General features: G+C 40.5%; 1 pseudogene; it reads right to left on the reverse strand.

Annotated features, from left to right (window-relative positions):
* Window positions 1–4,661: 4,661 nt before the first annotated feature.
* On the reverse strand, window positions 4,662–6,186 carry LOC150047170 (elongation factor 1-alpha 1 pseudogene; annotated as a pseudogene).
* Window positions 6,187–27,959: the final 21,773 nt, after the last annotated feature.

Below are 27,959 nucleotides of genomic sequence, written 5' to 3' on the forward strand. Positions count from 1 at the left end.
CCAGCATCCAAATTAATGGCACAGAAAATGTAGTTGAGCCATCAGAAAATTGTTTTAATGTCCAGAATTTCTGCTATTGTGCTGCCATTAGCATGATGCTAATGAAATGTAATAAAATGTAGCTTGAAAAGGAAACCCATCTGCTCTGAAACTTCAATTAATATGATTAAGATGTAGTTTTTACACAATAAGCTTGCATGTGATGCACATTCTGGGCTTTATGGATTATTACAGCAGAGTTAATGCAGTCACATAAAGTCAAGTCATGCCCAATTACCATTTGAAGCCAGCTCTGTAAACCAGAGATTTGCTAAGGAAGAAAGATTGGACATGAATTAGACTTGCCTTCATCATCTCTACTCTCTATTCCTCAGGATGAGACCACAGCCAGTCTCCATCTAGTTCCCTCTACTACATAGCATCCAACAGCATGGGAGGAAGAGGGGAAGAGTCCATGACCATGGACTCGTTCAACAAACTGCAAGGCCTTGGGACTTACAGAGGGTTCTACCTTGATTTTCTCAAAAGGATGGAAAACGAGCTGGCAGAAGTTGCCTTCCTTCAATATTCTATAATCAAATTTTAAGTTCCTGCCGAGCATCAGCTAAGTTTAAGTCATCATGAGAGAGAAGAATACAACAGGGAAAACAAAGCAGCCTTCAACCTTGGAGGCCTTAGAAACAAAACTGAGCCACTATGAAAAAAATCTTGAATGACTCTTCTACTCTTAGAACAAAACATCTTCTCCATCTCTTCAAATTCCAGGAGAGTTTAGCTAGGCCTGCAAAAGACAGTCCATAATCTTTCTTTTCCAGTGGTGTAAGGACATTTACCACAAACCCAGAAGATTATGCTGGATATCACACTAGGCTCAGTCCTTATAATGGGAACTGATCCCTTTCTCACATGACTAGAATGGCCAATTAGAGCCCTTCAACCATGGTGATTGGCCCAGGAAAGTCCACACAGTCAAGTTATATCAGTGGGAATTAGATGTAGCTTGCCTTGAAAACTACTAGAAAAAAGAATTCTCTCCTTCAGTGGTGATTAGTAAACTCAAGAAACTAGACCTGGAGTTGCTGGTGCTACATTTTCCATGATGGGAGGAATCTGCAGAAGCTGATAGATGTTAGAAAAGAAGCCAAACTAAACCATGGTGAAGACAGAGTGTCCTGATGATGGATGCAGTGCAGGCATCTAAGTCGGGCTGGCTGGAGAGAAGTTGATCCTTTGATTCTTACCAGATTAGTTGGCCTTACAGGAATTTTAGCTGGTACTAAGCCAGGTATCAAAGATATACTAGGAATTTTCAAAGCTCTGGTGTTGTGGCTAGCATCCACATCTCCCAGGAAACTTCCAGAGCTAAGCTGGAGCCCCTCAGTGGCCCCAGTTAACAAGTTTAGTCAGAGAAGTCTCAGCAGGGGCTACAGCCTCTCCTGTTCTGATTCCCACATGCCTCTTGTCCTTTCTCAACTTCTCAATGGAAATTTTCCCAAAACTTTCACATTTGTCACAGGGTGTTGGCCTCAGATGATTCATATTTTTTCTCAACTTTTACCTCCACTTCCTCAGTGAATCATCATTTCAGAAGACTTATACACTGGAGCAACCTTGGCTACCTTCCTTGCTGAGGGTTACCCAAGCTCTGGCCTAGTGTTTAGGAGACATTTCAGGGAAGGAGAACAAGATAAACACATTTCTACTTGGCATGTCCATTAGGAGGAGGCACAGTGCTCATGGGAATCTTACCTGGATGTGAGGGGAGGGTGTGTTGGATTCATCATTCCTATGATCCTATGATTGACTTTGATTTTATTTACAAACCCACATTGACAGTCTGAAAAACCAAGTTACATAGGAGGAGATGGAAAGGAAGTAGGAAAAGAATTGATAAAGATGTCTAATATTGGATAGAACGATAAACAAAGCCCACTTCTGTCTTACAATGGTGTGTCTTTCACAAGTTACCTAACTGCCTTATCCTTCGGTTCTTATCTAGCAAAATGGTGCCATCCTTTACAAAGTCATTCTGAAGATGCCAGGTAAAGTTGTATGTTAAAAGAGAATGTAATGAAAGGCTACCAGAGATTCAAAAAGCCCTTGGGAGGTCAGAGGGCCAGACTTAGTGTGTGGCTTGCAGCGGGACCTGTAGCTCAGGAGATTCTCTGCCACTGGGGCAGGGATCTGACTTGAGATGGTCCCTCCAGCTTTTACTAATTAACAAAGTCACAGAGGAAGGCAGCCAGTTTACTGAATTCACATCATAGTCCTGCACCCTCGCTGAGATAAGTAGTAGAGGGAATAGAGAAAGGACAATATGTTTCATTACTCATCGAACACACTACACACACACACACACATACACACACGACAGTGAATTATACATCTTATGGCTTTCCATACTCTTTTTTTCCAACCTTTCAGGACAAACTCATGCAACCTGCAAAATAAGGGGATGTTTGTGGGAAGAGACACCAAAGAGGAAATGGATATTAAATATATGTCCAGACAAATCTTTTATTTGCATGGAGAGACCCAAGATTGGTCAAACCAGCCTAGTTGTCAGGAGGCAGGAAGGCAGCTTCTCTTCCAACAGAACAAAAAGAGCAAGACATGCTGGAGATGTCAACGGCATGGAGTAGGAAGCAGAGATCTCTGGGCCTGGGCTATGGCCATAGGTGTGCATTACCCAGGAGAGACTGGAGTGTTTGTCACACTGAGTTAGGGGGGCCTGAAGCAGCTGCACCCTCAAACTTGGGAGCACAGGAACTCTCAAATCGCCAGTTGATAGGATGAAGATCTGTGCTGTGTATATCCTGTTTCAGGAACAGATGGCCATTGGAATATACACGTCCACTTTGTGTGGTTAGTGAAATGAATTTACATGGAAAGAGCAGAAATAAACTCAGAAGAGTTTATATGTGACCCAACCCAACATCAGCAGTTTTACCTCAACTTCAGCTTTAGAATACCACTTGTATCATTATGTAATGAAGTCAATAATGTCATGAAATCCTTTAATTCAGTCTCACTTTTTAATCTAAATAGGTACATTTTTAAAAGAAAATTTAGATTTTCTGTTACCAGTCTAGCAGAGAAGGAATTTAGAAAACTGGAAAAGGGTATCCAAGGACTGAGACAACTACAAAAGTTGAAACCTGTGTCTAATAGGATACCAGAGGAGAACAAAGAGAAAAGGGAGCAAAAGAAACATTTGAAATGATAATGCCTGAGATTTTCTCCCTAGTTGATGTGACCAAATCACAAATCAGGAAGTTCAGAGAACACTAACCAGGATAAATGTGTGTGTGTGTGTGTGTGAGAGAGAGAGAGAGAGAGAGAGAGAGAGAGAGAGAGAGAGAGAGAGAGAGAGAGAGAGAGAGATCCCTTTAGCATATCATACTCAAAATGCAGAAAAATCAATGATTGAAAAGTCTTGAAAGAAACTTGGGAAAGAGAACATCTTAGCTTTGGGGGAGCAAAGGTAAGAAATTTCATTTGAATGCACTCCAGAAATTAGGTAAAGAAGAAGAGAAGAAAATGAAATACTAGCAACATCGCAGGGGTGACACACAAAGCTAGAACTCCAAGCCTTGAAAAATTAACCTTGACAAGTGATGGAGAGTTGAGTATAATCCTAGCTACTTGAGAGACAAAGATCAGGAGAATTGTGTTCTGAGACCAATTTGGACAAAAAATTTGTGAAACCATATTAATAGCTGGGTACGGTGGTGTGCTTCTATTACCCAGTTAAGTGGGAGGCTAAGATGCAGGCTAGCCTTGTCCAAAAGGTTTACAAGAATCCATCTTAACAGAAAAAGCTAGGTATGTGCCAGTCACTTCAACTACAGGACTGGGGGCACGAATCAAGTAGTAGAGTAAAGTGGGAGAGCCTGGGTTCAAACCGCCAAAAATAACAGATGAAGGACAGGGTATTTACATAGTGTCAAAATATCTCTGTATAAAGGATGTATACATTATTACAAAGGATAATGGATTGATTTGCTGCAGCAGTGTAATCGGAGTCTAATCAGGAAGAAATACCAGACAATGCAAATAGAGGGCAGTCTACAAAATGACATACCTGTGACCTTTATTTGTTATGGTTGTGAGTCAAGGAATGAGTCTATATCAATGGATATCATGCTTAGTCTCCCTCTCGCCCAGAGTGTGCGTGGAATATGCGAAGCTCCAGACCTCAATATTCAGCTGCCTATTGGAATCTGTACACTCCCAAGCATCAAAGCTAAACATCCCCTGTTCTCCACCCCAACTCCCAAATCTGCCCTAATCTCCTTGTCCTGTGATGGGGAATGCCATCTCCTTCATCACTTCTCAAGCCAAAATCTTGGGCCTCACTCTTGAACATCTATACTTGGTAGTCTCTGGTAGAATCTTGTAATTTTTGTGACTCTACCAGAAATATCTCCCTCCCTCCCCCCCTCTCTCTCCACATTTTCCTCATACCTCTTGTCTCCAAACCAATTCAAGCCCCCCACTGACTATTCCTTGTTTCCCTATACATTCTATTCTTCTCCAAAATGCAGCAGAGCATGCATTTTTTCTTATTAAACTTTGTTTTAATGGGTCTCAAAATTCTGTGACAGATTTTTGGTCATGTTGTTTCCATTAAAAAGTACAAAACTAATAAAACTGCCACACCAAAAAAAAATGGTCCACAAAACATTTTCCTTTCCTTCTGAAGGTTTTACGATGCATTGTTATCATTAACCAGTCTTTTACTATTAAACTTAAATGGCCAATTGAGATAAACAGCTCTGAGACTGTTCTTCCACCACTGGTGAAGACTGAAGTGGCAGGTGTTAGGGGTAATATTCATTTAGCCATCTGAGCTTTCTGGGCAGACTTGGTGACCTTGCCAGCTCTGGCAGCCTTCTTGTCCACAGCTTTGATGACACCCACAGCTACAGTCTGCCTCATATCACAAACAGTAAAACGACCCAGAGGAGGATAGTTGGAGAATCTGTGCTTGCCTGGAACCATGTTGACGATGGCGGCATTACCAGACTTGAATTTAGGGCCGTCTTCTAGCTTCTTACCAGAATGGCCATCAATCTTCTCCTTCAGCTCAGCAAACTTGAAAGTGCTGTGGCAACCCAGCCCGGGGACATAGCCAGCACTGATCTGGCCTGGATGGTTCAGGATGATCCCCTGAGCAGTGAAGCCAGCTGCTTCCATGGGCGGGTCATTCTTGCTGTCACCAGCAACATTGCCACGGTGGACATCTTTGACTGACACGTTCTTGACGTTGAATCCCACATTGTCCCCAGGATGCACATCACTCAAAGCCTCGTGATGCATCTCAACAGACTTCACTTCAGTTGTGACATTGACAGGAGCAAAGGTGACCACCATGCCAGGCTTGAGGACACCAGTCTTCACTTGGCCCACAGGGATGGTGACAAAACCTCCAATTCTGTAGACATCCTGAAGGGGCAGGTGCAAAGTCTTGCCAGTGGGACGAGTAGGTGGCAGAATGCAATCCAAAGCCTTGAGCGAGGTGGTTCCACTAGCACTGCCATCTTTATGGGGTGACTTTCCATCCCTTGAACCAAGGCATATAAGCACTTGGCTCCAGAATGTTTTGTCACCATCCCAACCAGAAATTGGCACAAATGCTACTGTGTCAGGGTTGTAGCCAATTTTCTTAATGTAGGTGCTGACTTATCTCTTCTGGCTGTAGGGTGGCTCGGTGGAATCCATTTTGTTAACACCAACATTGAGCTGTTTCACACCGAGTGTGTAAGCCAGAAGGGCATGCTCATGGGTCTGCCCATTCTTGGAGATACCAGCTTCGAATTCACCAACACCAGCAGCAACAATCAGGTCAGCACAATCAGCCTGGGATATACCTATGATCATGTTCGTGATGAAGTCTCTGTGTCCTGGGGCATCCATAATGGTCACGTAATACCTGCTGGTCTCAGATTTCCACAGGGAGATGTCAATGGTGATACCACGCTCTCATTCAGCCTTCAGTTTATCTGAGACCCAGGCATACTTGAAGGAGCCCTTTCCCATCTGAGCAGCCTCCTTCTCGAACTTCTCAATGCTTCTCTTGTCTATGCCACCACATTTGTAGATCAGGTGTCCAGTGGTGATGGACTTGCCAGAATTGACATGTCCAATGATGACAATGTGGATATGGGTCTTTTCCTTTCCCATTTTGGCTTCGAATTAGTGGTATTTTTCACAGCATCTGCATCCTGACTGCAAACCTGTTGTGGAAAAAAAAGAGCATGCATTTTTTATTTTTTTATTGTAATTAGTAAAAGGGTTACATGATATTTGCCAGATAGAAGGTGCATTAATTCACATACATTGATACCCTTTCACATGTCTTGGTACCCATTACCCTCCCCCCCACATCCCCCACCCGCCTTGGTTTTCCCCCCTTCCCTATCAAATTTCAAATAACCAAATACAAATAAATTCAATATATCAGATAACAAAGTGAGATACTGTAACAATATGAGATAGCCAAGGGACAGCAAAGGAGATGAGAGACAACATAGTACATTAAGGACAACAATCATTCGTTATATGGCTTTGAGCATGCATTTTTTAAAAAGCTGAATCTGATCACGTAACTGTTGTCCATTAAACCTTTCAAAACAGTGTTGTTCAATGAAGTGACTATTATAACTGCTCCATTTTCATGCAGACAGCGGCTGTCATATTGGACAGCACAGATTATAGGACAGACATTTTCAATTGGATTGTGTTGTTTAAAATCTATTGCTTGCAGATTAATCTAAAAATTGTTTTCTTTTGTAATACTAGAATTTAAACTTAAGGTGTTGTACTTGTGAGGCTGGCACTCTATCACTTCAGCCACTCCTCCAGCTCTGCTTTTTGCTATTTATTTCAGAAATGGAGTCTTGTGGACTTTTCTGCCTGAGTTGGCTTCAAACTATGATCTTCTGGATCTCAGCCTCTTGAGTAATTATGATTATTATAGGTGGGAGCCAAAGGCTCCCAACTGAAGTTTTAAACTTCTTGTTGAGATGTGTGAGGCCTGTTGACCAGATCTGAGTATCTTCCAAGCGTCTCCCCTGTGTCTTCTTCCACTACTCACTCACCACACTATGGAAACTGCACTTCTCATTTCTTCAAACAGAGCAAGATCTTGGCTACTGCAAGGCTTCACTTTCCTCATCCCCTCCTTCAGGTTTCATCTTGAATAGTTCTCCCTCAGAAAGGCCTTTCTTCACTCCCCCAAACCAAACACTACAGTCTCTTGACACCCTGTTTTTCCTCTTCCGTGCCATGGATCACATCCTGATGATTCATGTGTTTGTTCAGAGTATATTCCCCTATTTTAGGAGAAAGATCCTGAGATTTTGCTCTCCATCATATATCTGTTGTCTAACACAGTATCTGAGGCATAAAACACACAGATTTTTAAAGTATGTGTGTGTGTGTGTGTGTGTGTGTGTGTGTGTGTGTGTGTGTGTGTGTTGGGGCTTAAACTCAGCACTTGAACACCAACCTTTAGTTTTCTAGCTAAATGCTGGCACTCTCTCACTTGAGCCACATCTCCAATTCCACCTTTTTAGTGGTTAATTGGAGATTAAAGTCTCATGGACATTTCTGCTTGGGCTGTCTTTGAATCATAATCCTCTGATCTTAGCCTACCAAGTAGTTAGGATTACAGGTGTGAACCACTGGTGCTTTACAGATTATTTGTTCAATGTGAGAAGAATGACTTTGAAGCCACATAACATTAGGTTGGGTATGGTGTAGATAATACAAATCAGAAAAAAAACCCACAAATTTTTCCATTTTCTTTTTAAAATGTATGCTTCCTTTTTATTATTCAGTAGTTGGACAAAGAGGTTACATTTCCAATAATGTATCTGTTTAAAATGTATTGCTATGACCTCTTAGTAGTTGTACAAAGGAGTTACCATTCAACGGTTTATGAATATTATGCATCCTGATCAATATTACTGATTTCATCATTCTCCTCCTTCCTCCCAGCCCTAACCTTTCCCTAAATTTTCTTAATTTTGTAGGATAGTCATTGAACTTTATGACTGCATTCTTCCCCCTCTCCTCATGCCTCTCTGTCCCCATCCTTTATGAGTACTGGTTTCCTGCTATTTATTTTGTTGGACTGAGCCTTTCTAAGGACTCTGAGGAGTTCTCTCCTGAACCACAATTTTTATCTGTTTTCCTCCCTCTCTACTTTTTTAAATTGTCGGAGTAATGTTTAGAGGGGTTACAGTTATATTTGTCAAATAGTAGGTGCATTACTTCTCACATATTGATATCCCTTCTCATGCTTTTGTCCCCCTTACCCTCCCCCAGCCCCTCCTAATCATCTTGTTTTTCCCCTTCCCTTTACTATTTCAAATGAACAAATGAACATATACAATATACCAAGTATCAAATTCAGATACAGTAACAACATGAGATTAACCATAAGGGCAAAAAAAGAAGAGAAATAGCATAGTACATTAAGAGTAACAATCACACAAAATAAACTTCATTTCCATATCCTAGAGTTCATTTTATTTAGTCTCATCCTATATGACCTTATGTACCTAGGTTTTGAGCTATTGTAATCCTCTTCTAGGAGAGTCCTAGATGTGTTCTAATTATTGCAAATGAGGGAAACCATGGAGCTTATGTTCCTTTGCTACCTCTCTACTTCTTAACCATAGGTCCTTGGTTTCAAGACAAATACTTTCTCCTGAGGCATTCCAAGAAAAAACACTTTCTCTATGCATTTGGTTCCATAATCCAATACCAGTTCATCTGTGCAATGGGGATAAATCTTTGCTGGCTATTGTCTGGAGCTACACTATTGGCTCTCTTGAGAATCATTCCTGCTCCAGTCTATAATTGTGTCATTCTCTATCTAGAAGGCTGCTTTTTCCCACTGGCAAATTTGAAACTAAGTAGCCTACTACAGAGGTTAATTGCACAGAAAATGTAATTTGCGGACCATCAACTTTTTTTCCTTTATGTTTCTGTTATTAGCTTGTCATTAATGCTTAGCTTAACAATGACCCCAAAATACTGAGAAGCCAAGGAAAACAATGAAAAACCTGGTACCCGAATCACTCAAGATCTGGATCACTTGTCATGAAAAGGGGCCTTTATGCTACCATCAAAGGAGTCCTCATTAGAGTCTCTGCCCAGTCTCTCGGATGCAAACTGTCTTTGCTGTTGAAACTGCCACCCTTCAGGAGACATAGGAGACTGACAGTTTCTTATAAGTCCGAAGACAGCAGAGCTGGAAAAAATATTGCTGGCCTTTCAGTCCAAGTATGAATTTTTGCATTCGCAGAAGTGAGCCCAAGCTGGGTTCTCTGAGCTGATTTCCACACAAAGTCTAGGGCCTGTGGAGTACAGACATCAGGGTCAGGGTTAACTTTCCACAGTGTAACTTATTATGTGCCATACCCAAAGTTGCCCCCTCAGGATGTCTGACCAGGAAGATGTGATCATAATGCTGTCATCAGGATGTCTGAGGAGAAAAGCTTCTATCTAAATCTACCCAAGAGGTTGAGACTCAAATCCTGCTTTGAATCAAATCAGAGTTGGAGTGCTCCATTTTAAACTGCATAATCATGCCATACCCAAAGTCAGCAAAGACCTCAAAAATACCTCTAGCCTCCATAACAGCATATTTAATTCAAGACCACCTCCTGCTCTTTGTACCTTCAGGATTCTAACTTGATGAAGATTCTGGGCAGAAGAGGAGCCATCCAAATGGCCCCATATTAATATAACATGCCCTGGCTGACTGAAATCTACGAGTCTTTCACTTAGAAGCAAAATCTGTACTTCTTCCTGTCTTGGGTGGATGGAGTTGGAGCTCTTGGGCTAGGAAAGAAGCAAAGTGAAATCAAAATGGTACAACTTCCCTAATGAGAGCTCAAATAATACAACACAGAAAATCATTGAAGTTCCAGTGTACCAAAAGTATGTTTCCTAGAATGATGGAGAAGTCATTCTCTGAGAGAAGGACTCCATAAAACTCCAGAGGGGAAAAGTTCCTGATAAGCCATTTTCTTCCCTGTCTCTCCTTTCCTTTCTCCTCCTTCCTCTATGCCTCTGCGTGTGTGTGTATGTGTGTGCGTGTGTGTGTGTGTGTGTGTATGTGTGCGTGTGTGTGTGTGTGTGTATCTATGTGTCTGTGTCTGAATGTATGTGTTTGTGTCTTTCAAATACCCCAAATTATTTTCAGAGTACACTAAAATCTGGGAAATGGCTGCTCCATTGAAGAAATTTAACCATTTTCTCAAACACTATAAAATTCATGGGCCATTCGGAAGGAATAGAGAGCTAAGAATAAGCACAGTATGGTCAACATAAACTGAGTTTTACCAGCCAAGGTCATAAGCTGCAACAGACTAGTAGAATCTTTCATCTGTTGTATCAGTGGTGGTTTCTCGTTGGATTTTCGGCTGCTGGCTTCTAAAATTCATTGCCTGGGCCACCAGCAGGGCTGCTAATTGAAGAACTGAGCAGGTTTCCCCCTACAAGTCAGGATGACATGGTGAAACTGGGCATGCTGCCATTGCTTCCCTGGTGTTCCTTTTGGAAAGATTTCTTCACAATTGAAACTGACCAGGCACAGCAAACAGAAGGCTGAAGGTCAAGTGATAGATTCCAAGTGCTAAGACACGCTTTGCTAACTACACCTCTACGTCTCTACATTCCTCTGCTTACATAAAGCAACGCTCCTGGAATAAAGATCAGAGAATCATAAAGTCAGGAAGAGCTGGAGAACTGGGGTTAAAATTGAAGGAAAATTCTCCGTGGTTGAGAGCTAGTTTCTTGCACATCTGCAATATACCAGTCAAGATAAACAGACTGATATTTGGGCTCATATAATAATATGTGCATGTATACATGTGTGTGTATCTAATATGTTGTTTGAGGGCAGTATGGGAGATTGAATTTTCCATTGTACTTGTTAGATTTTACTACTTGTGCAACCCCACCAGCCAGCTAGATAGATAGGAAGATAGAAAGAAATAGTACATAGACAATAGATAGAGACAGATAGGAAAATCTGTATAGATAAACCTAGACAGAGATAGATCTATATAGATAGATTGGTCTTTATTCATCATCTATCATCTATCTATCTATATCTTATCATCATCATGATCATCAAACTATTTCTCTTATTGATTAGAAAACCAATGCTCAATGATGTTGAATTATCTCATCTAGGACTTGGCATCTCCTTAAGTATAAAGACTTTTAGGAATGGCATGAGACAACTATTTAGGACACCCAATGTGTCCTGTCACAGTACACATGGAAGGTACTCAAAAAATGATGCATTTGAGTGCCACAAAGGTGGTGGGGCCACCCAAGTCCTTGGCACAAGACTTTGGGGTTTGACATCATTTCAATTCAGCCCAGCTATGTGTTCTGCTATGATTATGCCTGATAATGCCCTCACAGACACCTGTAAGCTTTCCTGCCTTAGCTCCTCTCCCAAATTGGGGAGACTTTCTGAACACACATGTAAATTGTGTAGGGGAAAAAAACAAAATAACTGTATATTAAACAAAAAAAATCACACTATTTTTCCCTACTGGACTCTCAGTGGAGAACATTCTATGGCCAGATATGTGGGGGTTTTTTCCCATACTTCTCAATTAGTACCAGCTGAGTTTCCCAAAATTTAATTCAATTCTGACACTGTCTCCCTAGAGAGTCAGGTTCCACAGGTCCAGGGCCTCAATCCCACAAGACTGTCTGCACTTCAGAGGCCAATCCTTGAGGCCCTCTGGAAATAGACTGCTCCCTTTTTCCTGTTTAGTAGTCATCTGAGTTCACAGACTCAGGCATTTGCCTATGTGTACCAGTGTGTCCTAAGCCATGTTGCAAATGACACAGACAAGAAGTAAGGTAAACAGGGACTTGGACAAGGTATGTGAGAAGGTCCAGAACCTTCCAAACCTTTGCTGTGTGGTCAGCAACTTTGAAACTCAACAAGCTCCATGATTCAGACATTTTTCTGGAAGCTTGGTATCACAGAGGTGGGGAATCTTTTCTTTGCAAAGGGCCATTTGAAAGTTTAGAATCTAATTCACAATCCATACAAAATCATCAGAATAGGCAGACAGACAGAAGGCAGAAGGGAAGTATAAATCTCTATCCCACCATGTACCGAACAATTCCGGAGGGTGTGTGTGTGTGTGTGTGTGTGTGTGTGTGTGTGTGTGTGTGTGTGTGATGGCTTCTGGGGCTTTAACTTTCTTTAAGGCTGTTTTTCTACCATTTTAGCCACAGTTTCATTTTGTTTTTTTTTTGGTAGTTAATTGGAGATAAGGGTTTTAATGGACTTTCTCTCCCAGGCTGGCTTCAAACAGTGATTCTCAGATCTCAGTTTCCTGAGTGGCTAAGATGACAGGCAGGAGCCACTGGAGCCCAGCAATTTTGAGGGTCTCATGTGAACCCATGAGCTGGGCATTCCCCATTCTGATAGAGAGTTGAGGTAGCTTGTGTTAACTGTTAGCCCAAGGGCTAACTCCCCTTCACTTTCCAGAGAATAAGGTGGAGTGGAAAAAGTTTTAAGCATCTATCATGGGCTGGTATTTGTGGTGACCAGTCCTCACCTAGAAACCAAGAGCTACCTGTTAGAACACAGCATGCTCCTGTCATCCAGAACATTCCAAGTGATTACCAGCTCTATATCAGAAATCATTGTGAGGAATCAATGCACTTTGTGTTAAGGTACCAGAGTTATCGGAGCTCTGTGCTGGCTGTTGACCTTGAAGGCACCAGCATGTATATAGACACACATACGCAATGCACATATACATACCTACATGAGGTATATACACAATGAACATATGTGTATACACACAATAAACATATGCATGCACACATATATATGCTGCGATCTGATGCATAAATGTATCTGTAATATATTTGTAAGTTATATAATATTTATATGTTATGGTATTAAAGATATATTTTAAAGATATTTATATATGATATCATACATAGTTATATATGTAAATGTATACATACATCTGTGTATATATGCATATGTATACATATATGTATGTTTGTAACCCCAGCAGCTAGCACAGAGATATAAGTATGTGTGTATATACTTATTCAAATTACAACATGAGCTGGGTGCTGGTGATTCATGCCTATGATAATAATTACTCAGGAGGCTGAGATTTGAAGATCATAGTTTAAAGCCAGCCCATGCATGAACCTCCCATTTCCATTTACTACCAAAAACAAAACAAAAACCCTGAAATAGAGCTGTCACTCAAGTGGTAGACCGTTAACCTTGAGGGAAAAAGACCAGCACACACACACACACACACACACACACACACACACACACACCACATCATGATTCTGAGTCCGACACCCATGGTTCACAATGAAATGCTAACTATTCAGGTGACTAAGACTGTGGTCTGAAGCCAGTGGAGGTAGAAAAGTCTGCAAGACTGTCTCCAAAAATGACTAGCACAAAGCTCAACTGGAGTATTCAAGTAATAGAGTACCAGATGAGAAAGTTTAAGGTCCTGAGAGTGGATCAACAAGTTGTGGTATTTGTACACAATGGAATTCTATGCTGCTGTCAGAAAAAATGACATCGACCCATTTGTTAGGAAATGGAAAGACTTAGAAAAAATCATATTAAGTGAAGTAAGCCAGACTCAAAGGAACTTAGGCTCAATGGTTTCCCTCATTTGTCATAACCAGTAGAAACCTTGGGCTCTACTAGCAGAGATCTGCAATAGAGCAAAACCTTGATACATAAGGCCATGTAGTATGAAGCTAATTGAAAGGACCTCCAGGATATTGAAACAAAAGCCATTTAATGAATGATTGTTGTCCTTAATGCACTATGTTATCTCTCATCTCCTTTGCTGTCCCTTGGGTATCTCATATTATTACAGTACCTCACTCTGTTATCTGATATATTGAGTTTATTTGTATTTGATTATTTGAAATTTGATAGGGAAGGGGGGAAAAACCAAGATGGGGGGGGCGGTGGGGGGGAGGGTAAAGGGTACCAAGACATGTGAAAGGGTATCAATGTATGTGAATTAATGCACCTTCTATCTGGCAAATATCATGTAACCCTTTTATTAATTACAATAAAAAATAACAAAAACAAAAACAAAAAGAGAAAGTTTAAGGTCCTGAGATCAAATCCCAGAACCACTAAAAAAAAAAAAAAGACAAGGACTTGGGGTGTAGGTGAGTGGTAGAAAACCCATTTAGTACATACAAGGCCCTTGCTTTGATTGCCACCATCACACAGGTCAAAGAACACAAGAGCTCTTTTGAGATAGAATATGTCCACAGAAATTTGGGCTCTCCTAGCAGAGATTTACAATAGAACAAAATCTAGATGCATAGGCCATATAGTATGACACTAAATGTAAGGACCTCCAGAATATAGAAACAAAAGCCATATAATGAGTGATTGTTATCCTTAATGTACTATGTTATCTCTCATCTCTTTTGCTGTCCTTTGGATATCTCATATTGTTACAATATTTCACCTTGTTATCTGATATATATTTCATATATTCTTAATTGGTTATTTGAAATTGCATAGGGAAGGGGGGAAATCAACATGAGCGGAGGGTGGGGGGGAGGGAAATGGGGACCATAAAATGAGAAAGAGTATCAATGTTTGTGAAGTAATGCACCTTCTATCTGGTGAATATAATGTAACCCTTTTATTAATTACAATAAAATATATGAAAAAAGAATATATCCACAGGTATTAAGCTACCAATGAAATGTTCTACATGTTCAGGTCAATGACCGCAAGTCATATGGAAGTATCTGTGCCAGACTGGGAATTAGATGTGGATATGGTGTTAAAGAAGCTCTAGGGTCTTTGAAAGGTTGAATGCTGCCACCAACATCTGTGAAGGAAGTCTTTACTTGGTTTGTCAATTCAATTGCTATTCACACCCCAGAAGCACTCTTATAGACACCCAGAAATAATGTTTTTTTCCAGATATCTGGGCATTCCTTAACCCAATCAGAATATGCAAAAATAAGCATCACAGTGACTGAAAATAACCAGTATTTATTAAGCTTAGAGTCCTTCAGGGTGACCAAATAAGGTGAGCTTGGCTATGTGGCGTTTCTATTTTGGGTAAATCACTTCATGTATATGGTACTTATTGACTTGTCCCTCCTCTATATCATCTCTCATCCTCCAGAGTAGCTTAGGCTTGTTCTCAAGGAAGTTAGCAGGTTTCAAAAGATAAGAGTGGGCATACCCAAGGTCTCTCGAGGCTTGAACTCAGAACTGGAGCAAGGTGTCTTCATCTTATTCATGAAAGCAAACCTGAAGGTGAGATTCAGACTTTCCCCCTTTTGATCTTTTCAACAGGAGAAGCTATACATTATTTTACAAATAATTATCTTACATGACTATCCTGAACAATTCCTTCTCTCCTTACATGGACTGGTATCTTTCAAGGCAGCACAGCCTCTTAGAGGATATACCCCATTCCCTGTAGTGGGCTGATCTAAGGAGACAATGTGACAGATGAGACCCGTCAAGGGGGGGGGGTAAGCTGAGTCACAGAGGCTGGGAGTAATCAAGATTTACTTCATCTGCTCACTCAGCGTAAGTCACCAAAAGTTACCCAAACCCACACATGCCATGCACTGCAACATTCCCTCCGTGAATCTATTCTTTATTGAGAATGAAATGATCTATAGCACAAAACCTGTCATCACTGTCTTTTAAAAAGATCTCTTTAGGACAAATGACACAGGTATTGAAACACTGTGCTATGAGTCAATTTGGGTTTTTCAAAGCAAGAAAAGGACACAAAGAACAGAAATTTTCAGTAATGGTTTCACTTTTAGATAATATACCACGAAGAATATGGCTATCCATTGGATGCAACTCATATTTGTTCTTTTTGTATACATTTTGATGCGCTTTTTAAAATCCCCTTCATAAACAGCAGATATTATGGGCTCTTTATTAAAACTTGGGAGCAACTATGCAGAAAATGTAATATGACTAGTTTCCAACAAGCCTAGCATTGCTGTTAATAGGAACATTTCCCCAACATAGATTGTACTTGTAGATTTCTCTGACTTATGCTTTTATACTTCACTGTTCTGATATGGAATAAGGGAGAAACAAGCTAGCCATTAGGCAGAGTACATAATTCTTAACAAAAAGCAACAAGGATTCTCTGCAGTCTCTTGTGCTCAGCCACCAGATATGCCTGACCCCAGGGTTAAAAAAGGAGGGTGGTGGCCAGGTGCCAGTGGCTCAGAGCCTCCCAGGAGATTGAGATCTTAGGGTTCTCATTCCAAGTCCATGGGACTCTCATATCCCATGAACCACCAAAAAGCCAGAGTGGAGGGGCTGGGAGCATAGCCTAGGAGGAGAGTACACAAAGATCCTGGTTCAATACAGAAAAGGCCAAATGTGGCACTATGGCTCAAGTGGCAGAGCATTAGCCTTGAACAAAAAGTGTTCAAGGACAGTGCCCAGGCCCTGAGTCAAGCCCCAGGACTGGCAAAAAAAAAAAAAGCCAGAGTGGAGGTGTGGCTTAAATGGCAGAGTGATAGCCTTGAGTGAAAAAGCTAAGGAATAGTGCCAGTTGGTGCACACACACACATACACACACACACACACACACACACACACACACACACACACAAATAAATAAATAATGTATGGGAATAATTTATAAAATGGCTTTCCCTTTTTAAGTTTAAAAGCTTACCTATCATCTGAATTCATAGATAAAAGTTAATACATAGAGAAGTAAAAAGAATTATTCTAAGTAACTTTCTATCCTATTCACTTCCACCACCATTTGCCTCCCAACAGTTAATCACTGTTTGCATTTTGTATATTTCTTCACAGCTTAACAGGTATAGGTTAAAACATTTTTGCTTTACATAAATGGCATCTTCTATATTTTTATCTTATATTCACTCACTACTTCTTTATATCTTAGAAATTTTCCCTACCATATATAGATGTACATGGTTTTGTTATTGCTGAATAATAGAAATATAACTCTTTATCCTCTCCAGTAGATGGAACCATGGCATATTTCTGATTACTTTTTATTACTGCAATGAATATCCATGTATGTTCATGCACATGTGTACATTCATGTTTGCATGTGTGATTGTCCTAAAGCTAGAACATTCTGTCATATTACTTCTTGAAATAAAATTGCTAGGTAAGGGCAGTAGAGTTTATCCAATCATGTTCCAAATATGCTCAAATTATGTTTTGCATCTAATGCAGGCCAGATGGGCTGTGCAAAGCCCTAGAGTCAGACAGGATTCACCTCTAACCTCTGCCATTTTCTAGGTGGTGCCTTGGAAATACCATATTTAGTCAAATCCACCCAGCTGATGTATAATTTCTCTCACAGTGAAAATAGGACTAATGAATGCATAACTCTAAAGGGTTTGGAGAGTTTTAAATCAGAGTGAGTCGAAATGTACAGGCCTAGGTTATGGTGGATATTCAGCTTTCCCCCAAAGTATAATCTAATTTTGTACATTAGTATAACTAAAAGCTTCCTGTTTGCTATATAGACTCTAGGGTACCATTACCTGAGATGTGGCTGGGACATTCTGAAATATGGCCCAGAAAAGCTCACATAATTTTTATAAGCCTGTCAGTGATTCTGGGGTGGTCTGTTTTTGGACTGTGCTTTATGAATCACCGCTTTATTAGACAAGTCTTAATCGCACTGATGACTCCATTATGCTAAACAGAATCCTATTTAATACAAATAGCATTTCCTATGCTATTTGTCTGTAACTCTCCTTTCTGGTATGAGAGTTATAGTGCATTAGGGATATATCTGTGTCCATATCTCTTATGTGATCCTGAGGACCTCATTCTTTGAGAATTTTTTTGTTTGGAAACAGAAAACTGTACAGAGCAAGATAATAATAATAATAATAATAATAATAATAATAATAATAATAATTGCTCTTGTATTCAACTCAAATACCAAATCCAAGATACAAAGCTTACAACTGTAAGTGTCTTATTTGTGAGGAGCATTTCAATATACAAGAATAAGGAAAATCTCAGTTCCAAAATGGATGAAATATTGCAACTGACAGAGGAAAGTTGATGGGCAAGGGGGAATCACCATATTCTACTAGAAATGATCACCAAGCCATCTCTAGAGAAGAGTCTTATTGCCTAGATGTCAGTTGATTTACAGGACATCTAGATGAGTCTGGAAATACGGGGAGGGGTGGATGGGTAGGAAAAAAAGTGGCAAAATTATGAGATGCTGGGAAAAGTACCAGGAGGAAGAGAAGTGAGAATTCTGGGTATTATGCCAAGGGAGAGCAAGAACCTTTAAATACACGCACATTCATGTATATACACTCATATTTACATGGACACTCACTCAAACACACACAGTCCCTTTGGGATATTCCTTGGATGTGGGAAGTACAGCACTGACCTTTTCCTCCTTCTCCATACTAGATCTTCAGTAAGGCTGAGGTTGCTCTTTCTTACTGTATTTGTGTAGGTGGAACCCCAAAGGGAGAGGGGGTGATCCTTAGATTTTAATGATTGATAAAGAGTGAGAACCATCAAGCTGGGAGACCTGAAAATGAGGAAACATCTTCCAGCTGGAAGAAGAGGGCATCAAAAGAGATAAATAGTTGTCCAATATGATTCTGCAGGTATGAAACCCACTATGGCACAAATTCTCTTGAGTCTTCAGGTTTCAGGTCTAGGATTACTTTCAAAGCCACCGAGGTACCCTTCTGTAGACAATCTGTAATGTTTCAGTCATTAGACTTAGCTAGGTAGGTCCAAGGACCTAAGACATGGGTTGAATGGGTTATCCTGCTGTCCAACTCTCCATGCAAACAATACTTTTCAACACTCAGACCCTAACACAGTGTCTGTTGTTCTCTTGTTTCCTCTGCACCACCATGTGTCCAGCTTTGCAACTCCTGGGCCTGGCAAAAGGCCTGTGTTCTTGTGGAAAGCACTGTACACATCGTGGGTATTTGCTACCAAAAGAAGGCATGTTGAACTCTTTCCTGAGCCTCATAGAGAAAATATGCCCAGATACCTCAATGTCTATGGGTAGGTATAACACTGTAGTTTTGATGTGCTGAAATTTCTGGTGCAATGGGTGCCCCCAGTTTGAGACTAAACTTGTCTTAATAGAACCAGACCCATCGCTACAGGCACTGAGCAGCATTCCCAAAGAGTCAAGCCATCAAGAAAAACTGTTATGGCTCTGCAAATTAAGTGGAATGCTTGATGGTTCACAAGAGGAAAATAGAAAACCTGTAAACAGCTCTTTTAGGTTTAACAAGCTGAGGACTTAGCTGAGTGTTTTCTGCAACTTGACAATCACAAGTGACATCCACACAATGGGTGTCACTCTTCTTAGCAGACCCATTCTCTCTGGTAATAAATGCACAAGAGTCACACAGCACCTGCTTCTTCCTTGATTTTCTGTGGCATAATGCAGCACTAATTCACCAGCAACCAAGCAGGCATCCATCATGCTCCCACAGGGTAAATAGATGCTACAAAAGGACACATGCTTGTGTTGATTCTGGTTTCTTACCAGGAAGATAGTAGACATGGGGATAGATGCTTCTTGTGAACCATCTTTAATGTAGGCACTTGTGGCTCGTGCCTGTAATTCTAGCTACTCAGGTAGCTGAGATATGAGGATCATGGCTTCAAGCCAGACTAAACAGAAGAGTCTGTGAGACTCTCCAATTGCCTATCAAAAACCAAAAATGGAACTGTACCTCCAGTGTTAGAGCACCAAACTTGAGAAAAAATGCTAAGGGACAGTGATCAGGCCCCGTGTTCAAATCTCAGTACTAGCATGCGTGCACACACACACACACACACACACACACACACACACACACACATCAAATGACTTCAGTGGACATTTACTTATCCACTGTCAGTTTGAGGGATATTTTTTTACTTCTTGGTCCATTTTACTGGGGTATAATGCACATTCAGAAGATTGCATCCATATTAAGTATTTAGGTTTATAATTTTGAAAAATGTACACATATACATAACCAAAGCAATCAATAGAACATTAATCACCCCACAAAGTTCCCTCTGCCTTTCTGCAGTTAATTCCTCCCCAAAACACAGCCTTAGAAAATCACTGAGATGTTTCTGTCACTGTGAATTTTATTTCTCCATTTTTTATAGCCTTACATAAAACCATATTGAATTCAGTGTTTTATGTTTGTCCTTTTCATTAGCACTGTCTATGAAGTTCATCCAGTTTGTGTGTACCAGTAGTTCATTTTCTAGCTAAGTACTTTCTGGGTGGATGCAGTACAATTGTTTATCCCCTCATTAAGTGAGAGAAATTCAGATTGTTTCCCAATATATTCAAGTAAAGAATAAAATAAAAAATTTGACATCAGTGAAATAATTCCTAGTAGCATCAACAATATGAAATTCTTAAGACTAGGTTTGATGAAGTATGTACGAGACCTACATAGTACAAACTAAAGCACATTTCTGAAATAGAAGACCTAAAATGGAAAACTGCAGGATGCTAATGCCTAGACAGTATTTGTAAGCTATCTATTTTTTCCAAGACTATTAAGAGTTTTTATAAGTCATAAATGGATGTTGAATTTTACTAAGTACTTTAATTGCATCTATTAAAAGTAATATTATTTTCCTTCCTTATTTCGTTAACATAATGAATTACAGATTGATTTTTAAGTATGGCTAGGCTTGCATCCCTAGAATAAACCAACTTATTCAAGATGCATTAAAAATATATATCTGTGGGTACCAGCGGCTCATGCCTGAAATCTTTTATTTTATTTTATTTTTTATTGTAATTAGTAAAAGGGTTACATGATATTTGCCAGATAGAAGGTGCATTAATTCACAAACATTGATACCCTTTCACATGTCTTGGTACCCATTTCCCTCCCCCCCCCACACCCCCCACCCGTCTTGGTTTTCTCCCCTTCCCTATCAAATTTCAAATATCCAAATACAAATAAATTCAATATATCAGATAACAAAGTGAGATACTATAACAATATGAGATGACCAAGGGACAGCAAAGGAGATGAGAGACAACATAGTACATTAAGGACAACAATCATTCATTACATGGGTTTTGTTTCAATATCCTGGAGGTCCTTTCAATTAGCTTCACATTATATGGCCTTATGTATCAAGATTTTGTTCTATTGCAGATCTCTGCTAGTAGAGCCCAAGGTTTCTACTGATTATGATGAATGAGGGAAACCATTGAGCCTAAGTTCCTTTGAGTCCGGCTTACTTCACTTAATATGATTTTTTCTAAGTCTTTCCATTTCCTAACAAATGGGGCGATGTCATTCTTTCTGACAGCAGCATAGAATTCCATTGTGTACAAATACCACAACTTGTTGATCCACTCATCAACTGAGGGACATCTAGGTTGGTTCCATATCTTTGCTATGGTGAATAGTGCTGCAATGAACATTGTTGTGCTAGTGGATTTAGTATGTCCTTGTTTCTGGATGGTTGGGTAAATGCCAAGTAGTGGAATTGCTGGGTCATAGGGGAGTTCTATGTTTAGCCTTTTGAGGCACTGCCATACTGCTTTCCATAGTGGTTGAACGAGTTTGCACTCCCACCAACAGTGTAGTAGTGATCCCTCCTGGCCACATCCCCTCCAGCATCTGTTGTTATTCGTTTTCCTGATCCTGGCCATTCTAACTGGAGTGAGGTGGAATCTTAGAGTTATTTTGATTTGCATTTCTTTTATGACCAGAGATGTTGAGCATTTCTTCATGTGTCTATAGGCCATTTTTGTTTCTTCTTCAGAGAAGACTCTCTTTAAGTCTTTGGCCCATTTTTTAATGGGATGGTTGTTACTTTGGAGGTTAGTTTTGAAGTGATTCAATTTTTTGAGTTGTTGATATATTTTAGATATGAGGCCTTTGTCCCTTGTTTGGTTGGTGAAGATCTTCTCCCTCTCTGTAGGCTTCCTGATTAGTTTACTAGCTATGTCCTTTGCCATACAAAAGCTCTGCAGTTTAATGCAGTCCCACTAATCCAGCCTTTCTCTGATTTGTTGTGATTCTTGGTCCTTATTAAGAAAGTTTCGACCTGTGCCAAGGAGGCCTAATGTATCTCCTATTCCTTCCTGTAAAGTTTTCAGTGTGTCAGCTTTTACCTCCAGGTCTTTGATCCATTTGGAGTTAATTCTAGTGCAAGGTGACAAAAAAGGACCCAACTTTAGTTTTCTGCGGGTGCTTAACCAGTTGTGCCAGCACAACTTGTTGAAGAGGCTGTCTTTCTTCCATTCTATTTTTTTGGCTCCCTTGTCAAAGATTAGGTGGCCATAGGTCTGTGGTTTAATATCTGGGTCCTCAGTTCTATTCCATTGGTCTTCAGGCCTGTTCCTGTGCCAGTACCAAGCTGTTTTGAGAATTATAGCTCTGTAATAGAGTCTAAAGTTTGGAATTGAAATTCCTCCAGCGCTGTTCTTTCTGCTAAGAAGTGTTTTTGCTATACGGGGTCTTTTATTATTCCATATGAAATTTTGGATTGCCTCTTCTATTTCTTTAAAGAATGACATTGGGATATTGCATTGAATTTGTAGATATCATGCCTGAAATCTTATTTAGGAGGTTGAGACATGAGAATTATAGTTCTATGCCAGCAGGAGAACCCTTAAGACTCTTATTTCCAATTAACTAATAACTAAGCTGGAAACATATCTGTGGCTTAGTGGTAGAACATCAGCCTTGAGCCAAAAATCTAAGCGATAGCAACCAGGCTCTAAGTCCAAGCTCTTGTATCAGAACAAGACAATATTGAATATTATAAAAGATGATGGAGAAGAATCAATAACCACATAAACAGATCCTCAACATTGTCAGTCTTCAGGGAGAAGCAAATTTAAACTGCAATGTTAGAAAGAATAAAATGACTGGGCATCCACAAGGATACTGAGGGAATAGAAATTATAAATGATGCTCAGAATGCAAACCTCAGGGAGTACTTTATCAGCTCCTTATAGCTGTACCTGCCTTTTCCGTATCTAGAGACTACTCCTGGACATATTCTACTGAAATACGTGAAAACAATTTATATAGAATAATTTATGCATAATATCCCAAAATAGCGAACAATCGTGTGTATCAAGTGAACAATAAATTGCGGCCTCCCTTCATGTCTACACTCAATAATATATTTAAAAAAGTAATTTAGGGCTGGGGATGTAACTCATGGTTGAGTGTTTACCTAGCAAGCACAAAACTCTAGGTTTAATCCCTATTGTGATGTAAGTAAATAAAACAAACCAATAAATGAACAAATCACATATGACAACATGGAGGAATCTGTTTCTCGGTTGAATAAAAGCACATTGATCTACTTGGCAGTGGCTCTCACCTGTAGTCCTACATATTCAGGAGTCTGAGATATGAGGATTGTGGTTGAACGCTAACTTGGGCAAGAGTATCTCTGAGATTCTTACCTCCAATTAATCATCATAAAACCAGAAGTGGAGGTGTGACTGAAGTGACAGAAAATCAGCCATGAACAAAAAACCAACGGATAAGCTTCAGCACTAGTGTGTGCATGCACACACATACACACCAATGCACATAGAAATACACACACAGCACATTGAATATAGAATTACACATAGAATATGGAATTCTAGAGCATGCAACTATATACCATAGCAAAGATATGGAACCAACCCAGATGTCCCTCAGTTGATGAGTGGATCAACAAGATGTGGTATTTATACACAATAGAATTCTATGCTGCTGTCAGAAAGAATGACATTGCCCCATTTGTAAGGAAATGGAAAGACTTAGAAAAATCATATTAAGTGAAGTAAGTCAGACTCAAAGGAACATAGGCTCAATGGTTTCCCTCATTTGTCAGAATCAGTAGAAACCTTGGGCTCTCCTAGCAGAGATTTACAATAGAACAAAACCTAGATACATAAGGCCACATAGAATGACTCTACATGAAAGGACCTAAAGGACATAGAAACAAAAGCCATATAATGAGTGATTGTTGTCCTTAATGTACTATGTTATCTCTCATCTCTTTTGCTGTCACTTGGTTATCTCATATTGTTACAGTATCTCACCTGATTATCTGATATATTGGATATATGGGTATTTGGTTATTTGAAGTTGGATAGGGAAGAGGGGAAAACAAGATGAGAGTCAGGGGTGGTGGGAGGGAAATGGGGACCAAGACATGAGAAAGGATATCAATGTATGTGAAGTAGTGCACCTTCTATCTGGTGAATATAATGTAAGCCTTCTATTAATTACAATAAAAATATATGGAAAAATTCTAGACCATGCAAAAAATATTCTGTGTTGGTTAGTGGGCAGTGGGATTTAGGTAAGGAGTAGCTGACTAGGAGATGTATGAGGAAACTTCCTGAATTGAGATGGTGATGGCACGGGTGGTTACATTTATCAAGAGACATTGGGCCCTACACTGCATTGAAATAAGTGAATTGTGTGGCATATAATTATATTTCAATAACCCTGACTTAAACTTGACTTTATTAGTCAAGCAATGTATTTATTTGAGTGACTGCTGTCTAACATGTCTTCCTCAATATCCCTGAAACTCCATGATGTAGAGCACCAGGTCTGTTTGGTTTCCATCTTGTCTCAGTGTCTATAAAGCCTTGTTTCTAGCAAATGGCTATGCAGCAGATAGCAGATGTCTATCTGATGAATATCTATAAAGGGAAGAAAAGAAAAACTTAGAATCATTTTTAAGAACAGAAAGCTACCACCCATAAAACTAGAAGACATATAACACAAGGAATTCAGTAATTAAATCAAGGGTTGAATTCACTAAGGAAAAGCACAACAGGAGCTCGGGGAGCAGAGAAATCCATGTGTTCAAAGTAAAAAAAAACAAAGCAAACATATTTTGAAAGGGAGAGGTTGGAATACAATCTATGAAGCTAATGGCCCCCGTAAACAGGCTGGAGTTGCCATTCTCATATCAGATAAAATAGACTTCAAACTAAAATTAGTGATTCGAGACAAAGAAGATTATTACATACTAATAAAGGGATCTCTCCTCCAGGAGGATATAACCATACAAAATATGTACACACCTAATCCAGGAGCACTGAATTTCATCAAGCAAACTTTACTTTCACCAAAAGTACACATAGATTGAAACACAGTGATTGTTGGTGACTTTAACACACCACTCTCACCTATGGATAGATCAACCAAACAAAAACTAAATAGGGAAACCTCAGAATTAAACAATTGTACAGACCAACTAGATATAACAGACATCTGAAGAATATTCCACTTAGCAACACCAGAATATACTTTTTTTCAGGAGCACATGGAATATTTTCTAAAATAGACCACGTTTAGGGCATAAAACAAACCTGTGCAGATTCAGAAACACTGAAATTACTGCATTCTCTCAGACTACAAGGGCATCAAATTGGAATTGAACACCAATCTCCAATAAAAACCCTGTAACTCATGGAGATTGACCAACACATTGTTGAATTATCAATGGGTTATCGAGGAGATCAGAGCAGAAATTCAATAGTTTATGAAATTTAACCAAAAGGAGCACACAAAATACTAGCTCCTTTGAAACACAGCAAAGGCAGTACTCAGAGGACAATTCAGAACTCTGAGTGCCTACATTAAGAAATTGGAAAAATTGCAAATCAACAATGTAATGTTGCACCGTTAGATCTTGGAAAAAGAGCAACAAACCAATCCCAATTCCAGTAGAAGGAAGCAAATTATTAAAATCAAAGCAGAATTAAATGAATTGGAGACCAACAAAACCATAGAAAGAAACAACAAAACAAGGAGTTGAATCTTTGAAAAAATTACCAAAATTGACAGACCCTTAGCAAATCTTACAAAAAAAAAGAAGGGAGGAGCCGGGAGTTTGGCCTAGTGGTAGAGTGCTTGCCTAGCATACACGAAGACCCGGGTTCGATTCCTTGTTACCACATACATAGAAAAAAAGCTGGAAGTGGTGCTGAGGCTCAAGTGGTAGAGCTCTAGCCTTGAGAAAGTCCAAGGACAGTGCTCAGGCCCTGAGCCCAAGCCCAAGACTGGCAAAAAAAAAAAAAAGAAGGGAGCACACCCAAATAAACAAAATCATGGACGAGAATGGAAATGCCATGATAGAAATTACCAGGATCCAGAGCATATAAGGGAATACTTTTCAAACATTTATGCCAACAAATTTGAGAATCTAGAAGAGATGGATGAATTTCTAGCCAAAATTAACATACCCACACTGAACCAAGAAGACCTCAGCCAACTAAACAGACCTATTTCAAGCAATGAAAAGAAATGGCAATAAGAGACCTCCCATCCAAGAAAAGTCCAGATGGATTCATAGCTGAATTCTATAAGGTCTTCAAAGGAGAGCTCACACCAATACTCCTCAAGCTCTTCAATGAAATTGAAAACGAAGGCTCTTTGCCAAACTCATTCTATGAAGCCACCACAACCCTTATCCCAAAACCAGACAGAGATTCATCAAAGAAAGAGCCATTTCTTTGATGAATATTTATACAAAACTTCTCAACAAAATACTAGCCAACAGTCTTCAGCAACTCAAAAAATTATACACTATGATCAAACAGAATTCATCACAGGGATGCACAGCTGGTTCAGCATACTCAAGTCAATTAATATAATTTAACACATCAACAGGAATAAGGACAAAAATCACATGATTGTCTCAATAGATGCAGAAAAGGCATTTGACAAGATCCAACACCCCTTTATGTTAAAAGCTCTGGAGAGGGGAACGGAAGATGGTGCTGAGACAATAGGGACGCTGCCTAGCTCTCTCTCACAAAAAGAGAGAACCCAAGAGCCAACTACCTTAAGAAATCCACAACAAACCCAAAAAGCAACGGAAAAGGACTCAAACCGGAAAAGAAATCCAGATAAAGCTTACATCCAACTTTCTCAAAGAATTCGGAACGTGAGGACCCCTCCCCCACCTCTCACCACCAGCTCCAAGCCATGAAAAGCCATGGCGGAGGGCGCCAGGCCGGGCAGCCCCGACCCGCAGAAACCAGCATAGGACCGGGCCAGCGAGCAGCAGAAGCAGCAGAACCCAGACGCGGAACCAGAACAGCAAGCAGCAGAACCCAGATGCGGAACACAGGCGGTGGAGGAGACCTGAGGGGAGTGAAAGACTCCCCACCACCGTGGAACACCCGCAGACGGACGCAGAGGCGTGAGTAGCACAGCTGGTCCCCAAATACATAGGGAAAGCAGAGTGGTGCCAAGCAATAGAACTTAACTCAGACCCCTCCACCCCGCCCGAGAAAGACTGGCAGGAGCAGGGGGGCAAGGAATTTAGAATCCTGTCCCTTCCCTCAACAGCCCCCTCCCTCAGGCCATTGACTGGAGACTGACAGGCGGGCAGTGCTAAGACCCAGCACCCCACCAAGGGAGGCAGGCTGTCCCAACTCCCACCTGCCCAATGGGCTCAACTTCCAGGCCTCTGACTGGAGACTGACAGGCAGGCAGACCCTAAGACTCAGCACCCCACCAGGAGAGGCAGAGCTGTCCCAGCTCCCACCCACCCAACAGGCTCCTCTCCCAGGCCACTGGATCTGGAGAGTGGAGGGCGCTGAGTATCTGCCTTACAACAGCAGGTAGGGTGTGCGGGAAAATAGGAGCCAGCATCTGTCCCCCTCAAATCTTGAGCAGGGCATCCTCCAGCTGGGAATCCTGAGCAAGACAGCATCGAGGGGCCCCCCACAGTCACAGACTCTCTGACAAAGCAGTGGAAACAGCAGGGATCTGAAGGGCCGACCAGCAGCCAAGCTCACCTTCTGAGAATCAGAAAGACTCTGCCCTTGGAGCCCACATCCTCAGCTGGGCCCCACCCCTGGGAACAGAGCGGTCTCCTGCTGGTC

This window comes from Megascapheus bottae, chromosome 24 (genome assembly GCF_031878675.1).
Source record: "Megascapheus bottae isolate mThoBot1 chromosome 24, mThoBot2.hap1, whole genome shotgun sequence".
NCBI classification, from domain to species: Eukaryota; Metazoa; Chordata; class Mammalia; order Rodentia; family Geomyidae; genus Megascapheus; species Megascapheus bottae.